This window comes from Typopeltis vanoorti, chromosome 13, assembly GCF_054136105.1.
Source record: "Typopeltis vanoorti isolate ZY-2024b chromosome 13, IOZ_Tvanoo_1.0, whole genome shotgun sequence".
Classification (NCBI taxonomy): domain Eukaryota; kingdom Metazoa; phylum Arthropoda; class Arachnida; order Uropygi; family Thelyphonidae; genus Typopeltis; species Typopeltis vanoorti.
This window is the reverse complement of record NC_143561.1, coordinates 91,243,278-91,260,209: the sequence shown is the minus strand read 5'-3', so window position 1 is coordinate 91,260,209 and position 16,932 is coordinate 91,243,278.

The window sequence follows — 16,932 nt, the reverse complement described above, 5'->3', positions numbered from 1 at the left end:
TCTATCTCCACCAACTGTAACTACCTTCACCTATGCCAATGCCATCTACCACCACTACTAGTATTTTCACAGACAATCACGAACATCAACTTTGGGAATTTCACTTCCATTCTGCTTAAGGCTATAATGTCACCACTTAGTTTCAGAGTTGCACTGAAAACTCATCTCCTCACCAGTAACAACTGAATTCACAAAACATAGGCTTCTTTCAATGAGTTCTGAACCTGCTGAAATAAACCCACATTTCATGAGTTTGATGAAATTATGTGAATTTATAGTGAAGTTGATTCTAATGTGTCCATTTCTTCAGATGGACATAGTATCTTCAGAGCACTTGTCAGAAACACATAGGGACTGCAAATATATAATGGAACTATTGAATTTTAACAAAAAAGGAATTTAAAGTTCTGATAGGCTCTCTCTCTGGTGGATAGATAGGATAGCCTTGGCCTTTAGGCTAAAGGTTGTCTTAGAATTATAATCTTTCAATTTTTGAGTAGTTAGTATCAGCCACGTTGATAGGGCTACATCTCAGCTTCCTTGCTACTCTCAACCCAAAAATTACCCTTTCAGATTTATAATGGTTTCTCTGCAGGACAATTTCCTTCCAACGCACTGCATGAAATGGGTAACCAAAGTATAGTCTTCTAGAACCCCAGCTTGCCACACTGATGATAATATATGTATATTTTATGTTCTTTAGGGAAATGTTCAGTTTTCCTACTTGTGTGTTGAAGAAAAGGAGTAATGTAGCAATATTTTTTTTTTTTTTTTTTTTTTTAACATCTTAGACACTGGGTTCAAAACATGGGGCACAGATGATTGCATTCAATAGAAAGAACTATCCTTGGATGGCCTTTGCTTTGTGCATGCGTTCATTTTTTTAAGAACATATGGTTAAGATGGGTGATGTTATGACTGTTTATGCAACTATAAGTGTGTGTGTGGGGGGGGGAAGATGTAATTGGAGTGTTTAAGGAAGGAATATCTATGATGCCTTTTCTATAGTTAAATGTATTTTAGGATGCTGGTTGTTTAAATATATGAAAGATGTACCTAATGTGTCTGGGTCATGAGGCCAAATAGCAAACCCATTATCTATACTAGGTGTGGCCAACTTTTTATGTTCCATGTGCCAATTTTTTCACGTATGAGTTCAGTTGTGTGGCATACAACTGAACTCATACAACTCTTGTACCCTTAAAAACTCCATGTAAAAATATGTTAATATAGACATATATTGATTTAATATTAAAAAAAGGCTTAATTTTCGATAAAGCACAAAGCTGCAAATGTTCACAAAGGATGAACAAAGCACAATTCCAAAGTGCATGAGTATCAATTGTAAACCAACTGACAAAAATCTACAATGCACCACTGTTGCTAATGCTTGGTGCCTCAGTTCAAACAAGTAAATGTGCAAAAATTGTGCATGAAACAATAAAATTGCTAAAAATAATTACTACGTTTTAGCTTTTTTTCTCTCTACAAATCGGTTTTCGTTTAATACTTTTTGCATAAATAGGCTGTTTTTTTTTTATCATCATTGGGGTCCAATGTGTCACTTCTAATCATCCAGTGCACCACTTTTGGCACATGTGCCATAGGTTGGTCCAGAGGCATAGCTGGGGGTGGGGGGTCCTCCCCGGGCGGCACGTAACTTTTGCAGTTAATTCTAAAATACAGTCTCGAGAACTCATTTCCAAATATTGTAATACTACTATGAATTTTCCTCACAATTGCTGTAAGTGTTTGCTAGTTGTGAGAGGAGTTTTTTCTAAATAAAACTGATGAAGAATTACATCGGCCATGTCATCGACGATTTTGCTAACAGAAAAGCAAAAAAAAAAATAACATTTTAGAATGTTGAAATTAAAGTTTTACTTCAAAAATAAACAATGTTTTAATTTATTTCCCTATACGTCGTTTAGACTTTTTGTAGTATTTTTGGTGTGTGTGTGTTGAGAGGAGCGGCAAAAGCTCTAGCTACACCACTGGGTTGGCCATCCCTGATCGATACAGTGGAGATAAACCTACTATCTACTCCTCATTCCATTCACAGTTCTAATGTTTCAAACCTTGCAGGGATGAGATAATAATAAAAAAAATTATACTGTTTTTAAATTATGATCACAGTGGTGAATTATATATTTAATTTTTCAAATAAGGCAAATATTGTACTTGACAGTTTCATTTATTCACCTTTTCATACAGGCAATTTTAATTAACAATAAAAAAAATAGAAAAGACTAAAGAGAAATTATTCAAAAGCATAAGTAAATGCAATTATAGTAAAGAGAAGGTGCATAGTTTTCTCTTATGATAGAAATATACTATTATAAGAATAATTTTGGCAATGCAAAGTCAGTTTGTCAGAAATCAAACATTGAACACTGCACATTAGTATAATAAATAGTGCACTGATAATATTTGGTATTGTATGATATCAGGATAATATCATACAATAATTTCTATACAATAATGTTAACTTCTCTTCTTTCAAAACATAGCAATAGCATTAGTTACTGTATTTTAAACTTGTGGACACAAATACAGTGAAAACTGTTTTATAAATTTTTTTAATTTAATACAAGACAAAAATACAGGTCTTCAAAGTTTTTTTTGCATTACATATGAAATTTCTCTAACTGGCTAATGTGACTAATATAGATGAAAAATTATAATTGCCGATAGATAAATATAATATTTAATTGGGAGGAAAGTTATTTTTAAAGAGTTTTATAATGAAAATATGACATTACTCTTACAAATATAATTTATATATTTACTAATCAAAAACCTGCTAAAATATGTAGAACATATTTTCTAAAGATTCAAAATATTCATTCATAAAAAATTTGCACCCATTCTGCATTGTAAAAATAATCTAGATGCTTTATTCTTAGCAATAAATAGCACAAAGATGTCAAACACCATTTCATGACATATTTATGGTTATTTTATTTTAAAAGTAAAATGCCAATGATAATATTTAATCAGGATGCCAGATTACTCAAATAGTACACTTTTAAATACTGTTTGTGTACTATTTTTGCAAGCAGCATATCTATAATTCAATAAAATTATATGGATCAAATAATGACAAGAGATTTAACAAACACTGACATAAATTTGTTTTAAAAGCATCCAAATAACCATCTACTTACACCTGCTTTATTATATTTGAAAACATGCCAAATGGGAGAATAAAATCTTAACACATAGAAACTGAAAATGTTGTAATAACCTACTTACTAAGATAATTTTCTTGGAACATATTTTCAAAGGGTTCTTTAAATCAACTTTTATTTACATTTGGTATTCAATTTCATGTAAAAGAGACAAGTTGTTTAAACTAAATTTATGTAAAGTCTAAAGCTAAGTGACAACATACCTAAGTATTAAGTCATACAGAGGTAGTAGGGTTTCCCTTCTGCAGAGCAAAGGAGAGCATGCACAGTTAACAGACAAGAGTCAACTACCATGTTAAGTCCAGGAATTCCATAAGGATGTTAAGTAATAACATGTATAATCAGTTATCTTGATATTTTCAAGTTGCAGTTTCAAGGCTGCTATTGTTCTGTATTAAGGCAATTAATAACATCAAGGTAATTAAGGCAATTAGATGGTTTTTTATGGGAGATTTGTTAGCAGAACAAAAAAAAGGTTTCTAGAGAAGAATACCCTGCCACCTCTGTGTGTAACCACATACATCTTCAGTTAAAAAACGGTTTTCCACTATTTTACAGCATGTGGTATAATGCAAAATAGCAGCTCATTATTAGATAATATTTGTGGAGTGCCACCATGTTAAATATCATTTGTATTATGTTAGGAAGCAATACAATCAATCCTGGCCTTAGCAACAATTATTTTTAAAACAAATTCCCTATAGCAAAATATTCTTTCTAGCGAAAGTCAACTACACACCACAGGCATGTTTAATTTAAAGCTAATTTTTAAGACAAATTAAACTCTTCCTCAAAATTCCACAGAAAGTGAGTATGGGAATTTGCAATCCTGGAATCATAGCTATGAGTATTTTTCTATTAACTTTTATTTATAGCTTTATCTTCTCTTATACCCCCCCCCCTGCTTAAGATTCCAAAGTAATTAGAATAATCAAGGATAAAGTATTCTCCTGTCTTCTGCTTTCTTTCCTTTTCTCTCTCACCCCCAGGGTAGTACTTGCTTCATCTCAATGAAATGTAGTAGAGGAATAGTACACATTATATGACATTCTAACTGGCTGCTTATGTGCCATTAATCCTCATTTTTGATTGGTGAAGTGTGCTGCTTAAATGGAAGTCTAAGACTGCCTTTGGGTATCAGCAGTTCAAAACTCTCTGCAAGTCAGGAAAATAAAAATATAAAACTGATTGAGGAAAAACTGAAATATAATAAATTTAGTTTAATCCTTTAACAAAGTTTGCACCTGAAGTATCTTCAGGACTGAGGCAACTCGTGGTAAAGGTGGACCAAGCTTTCATCACTCCTTGTCTTAGTATCTCCCATAATGCAAAGCACATCTCCTTGCAGACATGTATAATGCTATGCATTAAGGGAAGGGGTGGGGTAGTGGCCCTTCCCTTAATGCACAGCATTATACATATCAAGGAGATGCGCTTTGCATTATGGGAGATACTAAGACAAGGAGTGATGAAAGCTTGGTCCACCTTTACCATGAGTTGCCTCAGTCCTGAAGATACTTCAGGCGCAAACTTTGTTTGCTTAGACTTGGATAAAGGATTAAACTAAATTTATTATAGTCTAACCAAGTGGGAAAAAACTTCCAAAAACTGAAATAGTTCAAATGAAAATACTGGATAATATTTTGGACAAGAGGAAGAAAACTCAAAGGAGGCACCATATACTACTTACTCTATTAGTAATGATTATCAACACAGAGGAGTCAAGATTGTTAAAAATTAATTTGATTAAAGATATAAGGCCACTCTCAGAATAACTTACTTCATTATGATTTAAATCAAAAGAGTGATATTAGTGTTAAAAATTCACAGAACTTCTTCCAACTGATAGCCTTTTCCCAAAACAGATATAATAATCAGCACAAAAAATGGCTTGTTTTCAATGCTTTTAGAAAACTGATGTGATGAGAAAGTTTGGTACAGGGAATGAAAAAATTACAGAATTTTGCAGAGAAAAAAGTTTTCATTACAAATATTTTTTCATAGACTGTCACAAATTTATCTACACATCCCTGGAAGAGGAGATAGAAAAAATGGATTATGATGACTTTACATTAGTAAACAATGTAAAAACAATTTCTTAAATGCTAAGAGACCAATCAGAAACTATTAAAAGCCAAAATAAAAGTAATAAAACCAAAAAGAACTGAAAGATAAATATTAACAAACTAAATAAGCACAGAATATATATATATATATAAAAGAGCACATCAGATATGAAAAAGGAAGAAATCTGGCAAAAAAGATATATTGAACTAGACAGAGGCACTAATCCAATTATAAATGGATGATGAATATTTGATGACATCCATCATTAAAAGAAAATGATCTACTTTATGATATAATGCAGTTTTGGCATTACTCCAAAATTATTTTTAAAACAGTGAATGAAATATGTAAAAGTATACGATACCTTTAGATATTAAATGCTCTCCATTTAGCTTGTAAGTGCAGATAACAACATGATGAAAGTGAGATATCAACAGGCAATATGGAAAGTATTATTATAAGTATATATGGCATTTCCATTCGATTCCAAGACTTATCATGGAAAGTCACCCCCCTACAAAACATGATATGATCCACCATCTACACTATTAAAATTCACAATCTGTTGTGCTGTTTCTCTGTTAATTGGGTGTTCTCTGGCTGGCTTTCTTTGTTTTGCAGAAGGAAAAATCAGTTCTGGAAGGATCCAAATTAAAGAAAAGCAATGGAGTCGGAATTGTGGAAAAAATACAAATGACACTGTCATATCTGAACAAAAAATCTTGAAAACACATTTTAAATAGATTATCTCAAACTTGCTGAAAATATAATATTAAATTCAACAAGCCAAAAATTATGGTAATAGTAAGAAAAAGAATCACAAATCAAATATTCACAAGAAACAAATCATTGAACAAGTTCATCACTTCAACTACTTTGGAAAGAATATATGATAATTTGGACCAGAGATAATATTAATTAATATAGAAGGCTAAAAGTCACAAGAGATTTTAAGATTAGAGAAAATCACAGACTCAACAAAAAGCTCAAAATCAAGCCATACAAAGCTTGATAATATCGACAATTTTTTGTTAGGAAGAGATATGTGTGGAACTACAGGGTGCATCATTATGAAAATGCTTAGGAGATAGGCTGAAGCAGTACAACAATGACATAAAAATCTGCAAGTGAAAAATGTGAATAGTGTATGAGAGATGGTCATGGGGTATCCAAAAGAAACAATATCAGATTGTATATCCAAGATCAGGAGGATATACGAAGTAAGAGTTGGATGAATGAGTAGTACCATCAAGCAGGAGTCAGGGAAAAAAAAAGTTGTGGATGGTATATATAAGTAGGCAATCAACAAGCTTGTTATCAGTACAACCACCCACAAAAGGTTATTGGCAAACCTATAGTACATTTTGTATACTGGGGGGGGGGGGAATATATATATATATATATATATATATATATATATATATTTTTTTTTTTTTACATAGTCCAGAAACCCTGATCTAGAGACCAAACCTGGAACTTTTTCAAGCCACTTCAAGCTTCCAATAAGCAGGGCGGTGGTCTCACACCAGGAGATGACATTCATCTCCCATCTAAAGACAATCACAAACATCCATGCCCGTGGCAGGATTCGAACCTGCAGCCTGCTGGCTGGAGAATGCTATACTAACCACTTGGCCAACAGATTGGCATGGTAAGGAAGGCAAAATCAGATTAGAAGAAATTAGCTGATCAGGCCAGAGGAGATCTCAAGGAGTTCTTTTGCTATGTGGCAAGAAAGAAGAATGACAATTAAATGAAGTGACAAAGCAGACAAAATAGTTGCATTACTATGTGACAACTTTAGCAAGGGGTCTATCATCCAAGTGAGGATAGTCCTATGACAGGAACTGATGTGAGAATAGAGGCTGATGAACTGAAAGTACTCAGGATACTGTACAATCTCAATGCAAATATGGCCACTGGATGAGATGGGATATTATTAATTACCAGAGACCTCCAAAGTAGTCAGGGATTCATCAAAAGAGAGGCTGCATATTACCCCAAGCCAGTTGTTACACCTGTTCTTGAATTCATTCATACCGCCAACAAAAGGGTGAATGGATGCCCCTTTCTTTCCTTATCCTACATAAAATAAAAAATTCCATTTACTGCCACCACATGATCCTTTCTGAAGTTTTAAGTCTATCAATATTAACCCTCTTTCTCGTTTGTTAGTGTCTGCTGGCCATAAATTCTCAATCTGTACTCATAATCTATATCCCACAGTCCCATTATCATCTTGAACTTTCTCTCCCTCTTGCATATCACAAGAATGCACAAAGAAATTAACATTTCCCTTGACTAGGCTATCTAATTTAGGTCTCAGCTCTGGAAAAGTTGGAGTGGAAAGAGACTCCAAAACCATAACAAATTATAGACCAATATCTATCTATCTTGGTGAAGGTACCAAAAAAAGTTGGCTTACACAGCAGAATTCAGGAACACACACACACATATATATATATATATATATATATATATATAGATAGATATGAGCGTGCTACTCTATGGGAGCTGCATGGCTTTGTGAAGGATAGGTCATGTCTCAGTAATTGTAATAACTTTTTATGGAGTGACAGCTGAATTGAATAAAGGGTGTGATTACTCAATGATACAGCTAGGTTTTACAAAGGTTTGACAGGACACCACATGGAACTTTATGCCAACTGGAACCAAATGAGGATGGATATGAAATTGGTGATATGAATGTGAGGGTGGTTTATGAACAGATGCCAAAGAGCAGTATATAGAGCAAAATCAAGAATAAAGCTAGCAATTAGCAGCTTTTGTAGCAGTGTGCCACAAGGTTCTGTGCTTGGACCACTGATGTTTAATTTGTATATAAATGATACAGAAAATGATTTGAAGGGAAATATCAAGTTGTTGTTGATTACGCAAAATTGGGTACAGCAAGTTATTCAAGTGATGTAGAGAGAATATACAGGATGATTTAAGGGTTGACAATATGGGCAAAAGATAGGGAGTGATGAAGTTTCAAGTTATGCATTTTGGAATGAAAAGATTACAACTCATATACTACATTGTTTAGGAAACCTAAAACTGAGATTTGAGGATGTTAGTGGAAAGCAAGTTGAAGTTCAGAAGGCATACTGCAAAGGTGACCAGGAAGTTCATAAGAGATAGAGAATGTTATCATTCCTCTTTATAAGACCTTAATATGGCCACATATGGATTACTGTGCTAGGGTCTGACTACTTGGATTTCTTGGGAATGAGGAAGTGGGGACAGAATCCAAAAGCAAAAGTGTGGAATGTTTGCTATGTTGATAGATTGAGAATGTGTGTAGGTTACAAAAGTTGACTGATATGCATAAAAATTTAAGTTACTTAAAGGGTTTTATAGGATTGATATAGAGGAAATTTCAGCAGTTGGCTAGAGAGGACAGAACAAGGGGCCATCCCTGGGAATTGAATGAGAGTTTAGTTAGCAAGGGTGGGGAATGACTAGCTTTTTAACTTGGAGGATGGTGAATGAGAAGAACAATATTTATTGTTCCACTTATTCACATAAGATATTTTGTGGATATTGCATCTCCCACGATGAGTCTAGACGCCATGAGGTCCTGGTGCAATAATAACAATTCTTTAGGGTTTGAAAGTTGGGTTATGAACAGAAAAGAAAGCATAAGAATTCTGCCATTCAGCATTCAAGGCAAAATGTCTGAGGCAAATCAACGGCACAAACTGAATATAGGAGAACTTCAAACTACAATTCTTGAAAGACTTAAAGAAAAAGATTCTAGTAGTTCAGAGGAGGTTTAGATGAAATTAAAAAAATTGCCACATATAATTCTTAAATATGTAGAAGGTTCAGGAAAATGCAATGCAGGAGAAAACCAAGAAAAAAGTGAATGCAAAGGTAAAGAATAGTACAGGAATAATATTCCTTATGAATTATCCTTCTGCATGCAGACTCAATGATTCAAGGGAACTCAAACTTCTTTTTAGATGATGTATTCAAGATACCAAGTAATTTTATATAAACTTGGTTTTTAATCCTATTTCCCAAGTGAGCAAACAGACAAATAAGTCAAACCTTCTTTTTAGAGGAGATAATCATCAATTTAAGCATATCAAGAGCAAAAAAAAAAAATAGAGAATACCTCTATGGATGACTCTATACTTGCTTAGCTTAAATCAGAGATTAATTTGTTGCACCTTGGAATAATTTACAATTGCAACATTATAATTAATAATGAATTACCATCATGCACTGTACCACATATTTTGAGAATGTAACATGTAAACTATTGAACAGTATAATAATTATATAACTAGCTATATTTCATTTGAAAATGAGTTGCAATACTGGAAAAACATTGCAATTAAGTGTTTGTTTCTATAACTGTAGACAATTCATAGGTTATTTCACGTGAAAATTAAAAATCACAAGGCATTCAAATATGCAGTATGCGCATATTTCACAGTGAATGAGAGACAGCCAAAACAATGATAATCAAATGATATAAAAAATAATGACAATGATCCCAGATGAAGCTTTTAAAAAAATGTTTTGTTAGTAATTTTATAACAGTGCCTTATACTGAAGTTCATGGATATAGGTTTTAAATGTATCTTGCCTTTTATGAGATAGAACAGCATTAGTAGAAACCAGGATATATTAACACTTCTGGTCTATGTTGTGGAGTAAAAAAGTATATTCAGGTCTATGTTGTGGAGTAAAAAAAAGTATTCGAGAAGAATACTTTTATAAGTTTTTTTTTGAACGAAAAAAAATTTCATAAAGAAAAATAAGCACAGTTCATTGCTTGTCTGATTGATTTGTGGAAGATCTTTTGGGAATAAAAAGGAAGGTGGGGGAGAGCACTCTTACAATGTGTTAATCTGAATTTTTTTTTTTTTAAATCATGTATTAAATATTTTTTATACTTGACCATACTTTTTTTCACATAGTTCAAGAAAATATTTAGAACTACAGAAAAGACATTAATATTTTATTTCACAACCATTTGAACTCTTAATAGAAATTATTTTGAAAAAATTAACTTAAATTTATTATTTTCCTTTAAGTTATTTGTACATGTATCATGTGGTATCATTCTTTCCTGTTGGATTCTTAAATAATGGGTGTAAGGTTTATATCCTTAAATGACTAATTTAAAGACAAAGAAAGTAGAAGATAGTTCAAGGTTAAAATTAATTATATAAACTGAATTATATAAAATAAGTATATAATTGAAAATGAAATATATATCTTCTTTTATAAGTTTTAAATATCTTTCTGTGCATTGTGAATGTGCATGACAACAATTCTGTGTCTATGATGACTAACTTATCAAATCAAGTATTACATGGTAATGATCTATAATGATCTATGAGATGTGTATGTTATAAGAGCAAAACACTTTGCAAGATGACTCCCAGCTGTTTATCTTTTAATCATAGAAATCATAGCATATTTTCAAAACTAAATTCGTTATTGATATAAGCATACATTTCTAAACAACATTCAATTAGCAGTTTATATTTTATTATATAAGAACTAGCAAAGTTCCTGTATCAATATCAAAATTTATCGCGTACACACACACAAAATAAAATTTGATACTGCATTGCTAGCGCCTGTATATTAGGTGATCATGCAATAACTATTTATCACTCATTTTACTCTTTCTTTTAATTGTTGGAATTTAACATATCATTGTTTACAATATAACATTCTCAGTTACAATTAAAAAGTATACAAAACATTTGTTTTTTACTGTAAACTAAAACCTCTACTACTGAATATCAGTAAAAAAATTAGACTCCGTGCTCTAATTTGAAAAATCACACACACAAAAAAAAAGAGATTTATATTAACAAAAAATTCTAAATGATCTTTTAGAACTATTCAGAATTAATGCAAACAAGTGAGATAGCGCAATTATGTTTTGTATATATTTGTAGGCTGGATTGTATGTTTGCAGGAGAGGAAAAAAGTTTCAAACATCTGTCTGGGACTGGTATCTCAACTTTCAATGCATCACAACCCTTGAAATCATAACTTAATAATAAAATAATACAGCAGATTTAAACAATACATCATTTTCTTGCTAGTGAAATAAAATTACACATCCATTTTTAAGGAATATATACATATTCAATTTTATATGGCAAAACATCATGATCTATAATGCTTATTTGAGGTCAGATTTAATAAGTTACTTTTCCTCCCAGTATAATTTTAAATTCAGATGTGTCCTACACACTATCAAATACAGTATTTAATTCTGTTATTAATAAACAAGCCTGAACATTCTTCAACACAGGAAACTTTCATTAGCACATTTCTATCTATTTAAGCTTTATGCATTGGAGAAAAGTGTTAGTTTTTTTTTTTTTTTTCCTTTTGGCAGTGTTGATTTTTTCCCCTATGAAATGTAATACTGAATGAATGTATAAAAGATTGAGACATGCCAGAAAATAGTCCATCACAATAAATCTTACAAACTACAATATCATCAATTTTAACTTTAAACTGGAATTTGTCAGATACAGATGAACACTGAAATTTTTAAGATTCCAATGGGAGAACAAACATGATTGTTCAGCTAATTTTAAAGTTAAAAAAATAAAATAAAAAGTGCAAATTATTAGTTTTAATTTAATTAAACTAAGGAACTTAATTCCAGGTGGCAACTATAAAAATCACTTCAATTAGATTCAGAAAGTTAAAAAATAAAGTTTTGTATTATTTATCATGTTAATGAAACAGTTTCACACAATATTATCTGGAATGTTAATATATATATATATATATATATATTTTGGCCATGCATTAATGACCTAACAGCTTCTGATGTTCAAACCATATGACATACACAAGTGATATAAACTGCATTTTAGTGCCATGCAAGACAGGAGAAGATGGACAGCAAGATTTTGGAGCAAGTAACATTATCTTCATGCTCTTTCTCCTTCTTTAACTAAAACATTTACTATGTCATTTCAAGCAAATTAACAATATAAAAACTTTATGCATAATTTTTTGGACTGATTTTATAATAGGATTATTACCTGAAAAATATTTCTTCCCTATTTTTTATAAACATCAATGTTATTAGATTTTCACACTGTTGTTTATAAGTTTAGCCTAGTTTAATGTTAAATAAGTTTAAGCTATATTTCTTAGGGAAGTTTGTTTTAATTTTTGTTTTCAATTATGATAGCAATTAATGCATGGTGGAGAAATGGGAGATGAAAAATGTCTCAATATTTTACTGGGCCAGATTTACATGCAGCATGCTACAGTGTATGATAATTACTATAAACCATGAATGGAAGTATTATTCTGTAATGTACATGAAGTTGTCATGAAATTAATGACAATATAAGGTCTAAAAGCCACTTTTGCATCTTTGATAGTTGTATATTCTAAAGAAAACAGTTTTAAGTTCAACATTTTTTTATCCTGATCATGGAATGAATATATCATCAAGATCATACTGGTTGCTAGTATGAACATTATAACAGCATGTTGCATATGTAGCAATAGTAAGTATATCAATATCAAAAAATCCTGGAGAAGTAAAAAGAAAAAATAAAGTAAAATAAAAATTAAAACACAAACACACGATAAAGTTCCAACCTAGATTGGAACTCCATCGCATCTTTTGGGCCAATTTGGTAAAAAAAAAATTACAGAATCCAAATGACAAATGTGATAATAGTTCATTTGCATATCTACCAAAAATCTGCATATATATAAAATGGAATGGAAATATGAGCAGGTGTGCAAATGAACCTTTCTTTGATCCTAAGAAATTAGTTATTTTCAGTCATTCCTGAAATCAGATCAGCCATTTATTTATGGCAATTTTGATTTGACCACTAGATTCTCACCAACTTGAGCACAACCTGAAGGAATGTAATGAAATTATAATACATGAAACTATATTAGCTAATTACCAACCAAAATAATTTTATGACAATGTATTACTCTCATAACTTTATTTACATTTAATAGATATATTATATGTACTGCCACTGCATAGTAATTATGATGGCATAAGATATACATCTGTAGCTCAGTCGGTATAGACGAAGCATTTTAGTCAGAAAGACCTGGGTTCGATTCCCAACTATGACATGAGGAACTTTATCTGGTCTCCTTCGACTAAAGGTGAATTAGTCGGTCTCATATGGAGGAAGAGGGCTTTTTCCACCCAGAAACTCAGGTTTTTCGTCCCTTAGAACAGGCAAACAGGCCCCCGTGAACGCGCGCGCGAATTACAGTCGTGAATCCTTATGACGATATGTGGAAGAGATAGTCCTGACCACATGTCATTATGCCCGTAGTTAACCATGAGTCACATCATGGTAGTCAACCTCCTAGATAGGAGACAACACATGAATGGAAAATATATACATAAAAAGCTGTTTCTTTCTCGTTTCCTTTGTAAGGTTATAATTTTTTTTTTTTTTTTTTTTAAATTAACTGATTTCTATGTTGCTTGCTCCTTTTCAGAGATATGTCTGTCATATTTTAAAATTGTTATATAATTTTAAATACGCTGCTTCAGAGCCAAAAAAGACAATTGCATGGCTTTTTTTTTTTTTTTTTTTTTTGCATGCGCGCGCACACACAAAATTTATTTTGGATTGTATGAGCATCTTTTGTATAATCTAATCTGGAGGGGGAGAGCAGACTTCTTATCCAATAAAAAGTATACTTAATTTCACTAAGCATCACTTCCTTTCATTTTCTTGTAATCAAACAAAAACAACACTCATTTCCTTTAAAAGAAGAGCAATTCTGGTTTCTGGTTATTTATTTTTTTATGGTGAAAGATCCTCATGAAAATTACAGTGTACCTCCATTCACAGTATGGATTTCAGTTTTTAATATGCTTAACTGTTAGTGCAAACAGAGGATACCCACCAGGGTATGATATTTATAATAAAGGTTAATTATTCAGTCTCAAAAAATGCAAAACAATACGTATTCTTTCTTTCTCTCTCTTTTTTTTTTTTAAAAAAAAAACATCGCATTTTAATGTGTCACCTCCTTGTTTGAGCCAATTTTTGTTCATCTAGGATTAAAACCAGCTTATATCTAGCAAAACATACAGCAAAATTCAGCTGTTTATTTTCTACAATCAGTATATACAGAAAATCAACCATATAAAGTATGCTGTGGCTCTCAGAAAATTCATACACAAGTAAGTATATGTAACCAATAAGCTATTATATATGTATCTTACAAAACTAGCAATGCTAAATTAAGCTGGATATTTTTAGCCATTGAAGGCGCCTCACCCATAAAAAAAAATTACCATTACCTTATTGTCCAAGTTTCTTTTAAAGATGGAACAAATCGATTTTACCATTTCTAAAATAACTTTTTTTTTTTGTGGGGGGGGGGGGCAGAGAGAAAGCAGAATGATTCTCATTTATAATGCTTTACAAATAGGATGCATTAGCAATATCAGCTCTCCAGTTACATATTATGCCATGCATCGTAAGAGTGGCTACATTTCTGGGCACAAGTAAAATTCTTTTAATATCAAAGTAAAGAAAAATTACAATTGTTATAAGTCTGAGACTTACTTTGGAATATTAAGTCTTGGTCCAAGTTAGTGTGGCTGATAGGTTCCTATAATGTATGATTCAGTTTTGTATTATCTATTTCTGTTTACACAACAGAACTAAATAAATATCAATGAGCAAAGATAATCTGTAGTTTATTAGAGATTTATATAGTAAAGTTTCATAAATAGGACAATATATAAATAAAAAAAGTGACTGCATGCATACTAACATCTAAATGCAATAAATTTAAATTACAAATATGGTCATCAACATACAGCATAATTTTTTTTATTCAAGAAATAACCCATTTAAATGTTTAATGCATAAGTCAAGTATTTTGGCATTTACTCATTAAATAACTGAAGCTGTACAACAGGTATACCCAGTTTTAACCAACACTGATGCTCCAGCCTGACTTCTTCACCATTTGCTTAGGAGATATAATATCACTAAGGTGGCTAGATGGTTCTCTACTTTTCTTCTCTTTGTTTTGATCTGTTAATTGTAACTAATAATTCCACTTTTTAATTCTATCACTTTTGCATCACCTCCATTTGAAAATTTAAAATGGTTAACATTTTCTGAAAACTGAAATATTCCCAAATGGTATAATTTAGAAAATCAAGTAAAAGGAGTATGTATTTTGTCATCATGGCGGTGAGAGAAAGCTTCGATTTTCTAAATTATAGTATTCGGTTTTATTTTTTTTACTTACTATGCATTTAGATCTTGTAATTTGTAAAACAAAGTTGATAAGGAGAATAATGAATTGGCTTCTACAGTGATAAAATCATAATAGCAAACAGAGTATTTATATATATATTCTTGGTAACATAACTGGAAGGAAATGAATGTCAGCTAAGCCAAATCTGCAAAAAAACTGAAATATGAAATCAAAACATCTTAGCTGTAACTTTTCCAGAAATAAATGTAATTAATGCTCAAACTATTTCTAGCATGCTATTCCATTATCAGTAAGATATTACAAACTACAGAAATTTTTATACAATAGTAATGGATGGTTATTCAGACTGATGCTAATGTGCATCGAAATTTAGGTTACAAACTTTGGTTTGTACATTTCAAAAATTTCAATACTAATAAAGTTAAATAACAAAAATATATATCTTCACATTGTTGGCGAGTCAAGTTTAAATTCTATACCTTTAAGAAAGCCATCATTAAATACTATTATAATTTTCACTCTAATGCACCTACCCAGTATACTTGGGCAATGAAACAAATTATTTCAATATTTATGATCACTGACCATTTTCTATAAAGCTGTGGTCAATCAGATGAAGTAAAGGTAAATTTTTTCTCTTCTCAAGCTAGAAAGTAGGTGCATAAGGGCAACTGTGGGTAAGGCACATTCATTTCTATAATCAGCAGCATAAGAATACAATATGACTAGGACTATAAGTGATCAACTTTGGTTTCCCTGCAAACTGGTACATTAAGACTTGATAGATATACTAATCATGTTTGCTGGAAATAAGACACAGCAAAATACAAATCGAGCGACCTCTATTAATATATCTGCATTAAAAAAAAAAAAAAAAAAAAAATGCTATGATCTAGGAAACTAAAAATCAATAAACACAAGAAATAATTAAATGCATAGATTGCTATATTTAATATCAAATATTATGCACTGTAACTGTACCTCATTATTTTGTACCCCCCCCCCCCCCCAGCCATTTTTTATTCTGTCAGCACAATGTGGAAAGTTCACATTTTTTGGTATACATGTATTTCTTTATAACAGTCAGTACTGATATATGAATAACATAATGCATCGATTTATATTTAATTTAATAATAACATTTATGTTGATAACAGCTGCATGTATCATTTTAAGTGACATGTATAATATAACAATTTTCATTTTCTTTCTTTTTTGCAAATATATTAACTTTTATATATATATATATATATAATATATACACACACACACACATACACGCATGCATGCACGATATGTATACTGAAATAGCTTAATTAACAAGCCTGGACTGCCATTACTACTAGATTTTTAGTAGGAACTTATGACTACACTGCAGAATATGATCTTAATGTGCTCCTGGTGATCTCTCACTTATCTAACCTTCAAATAAGCA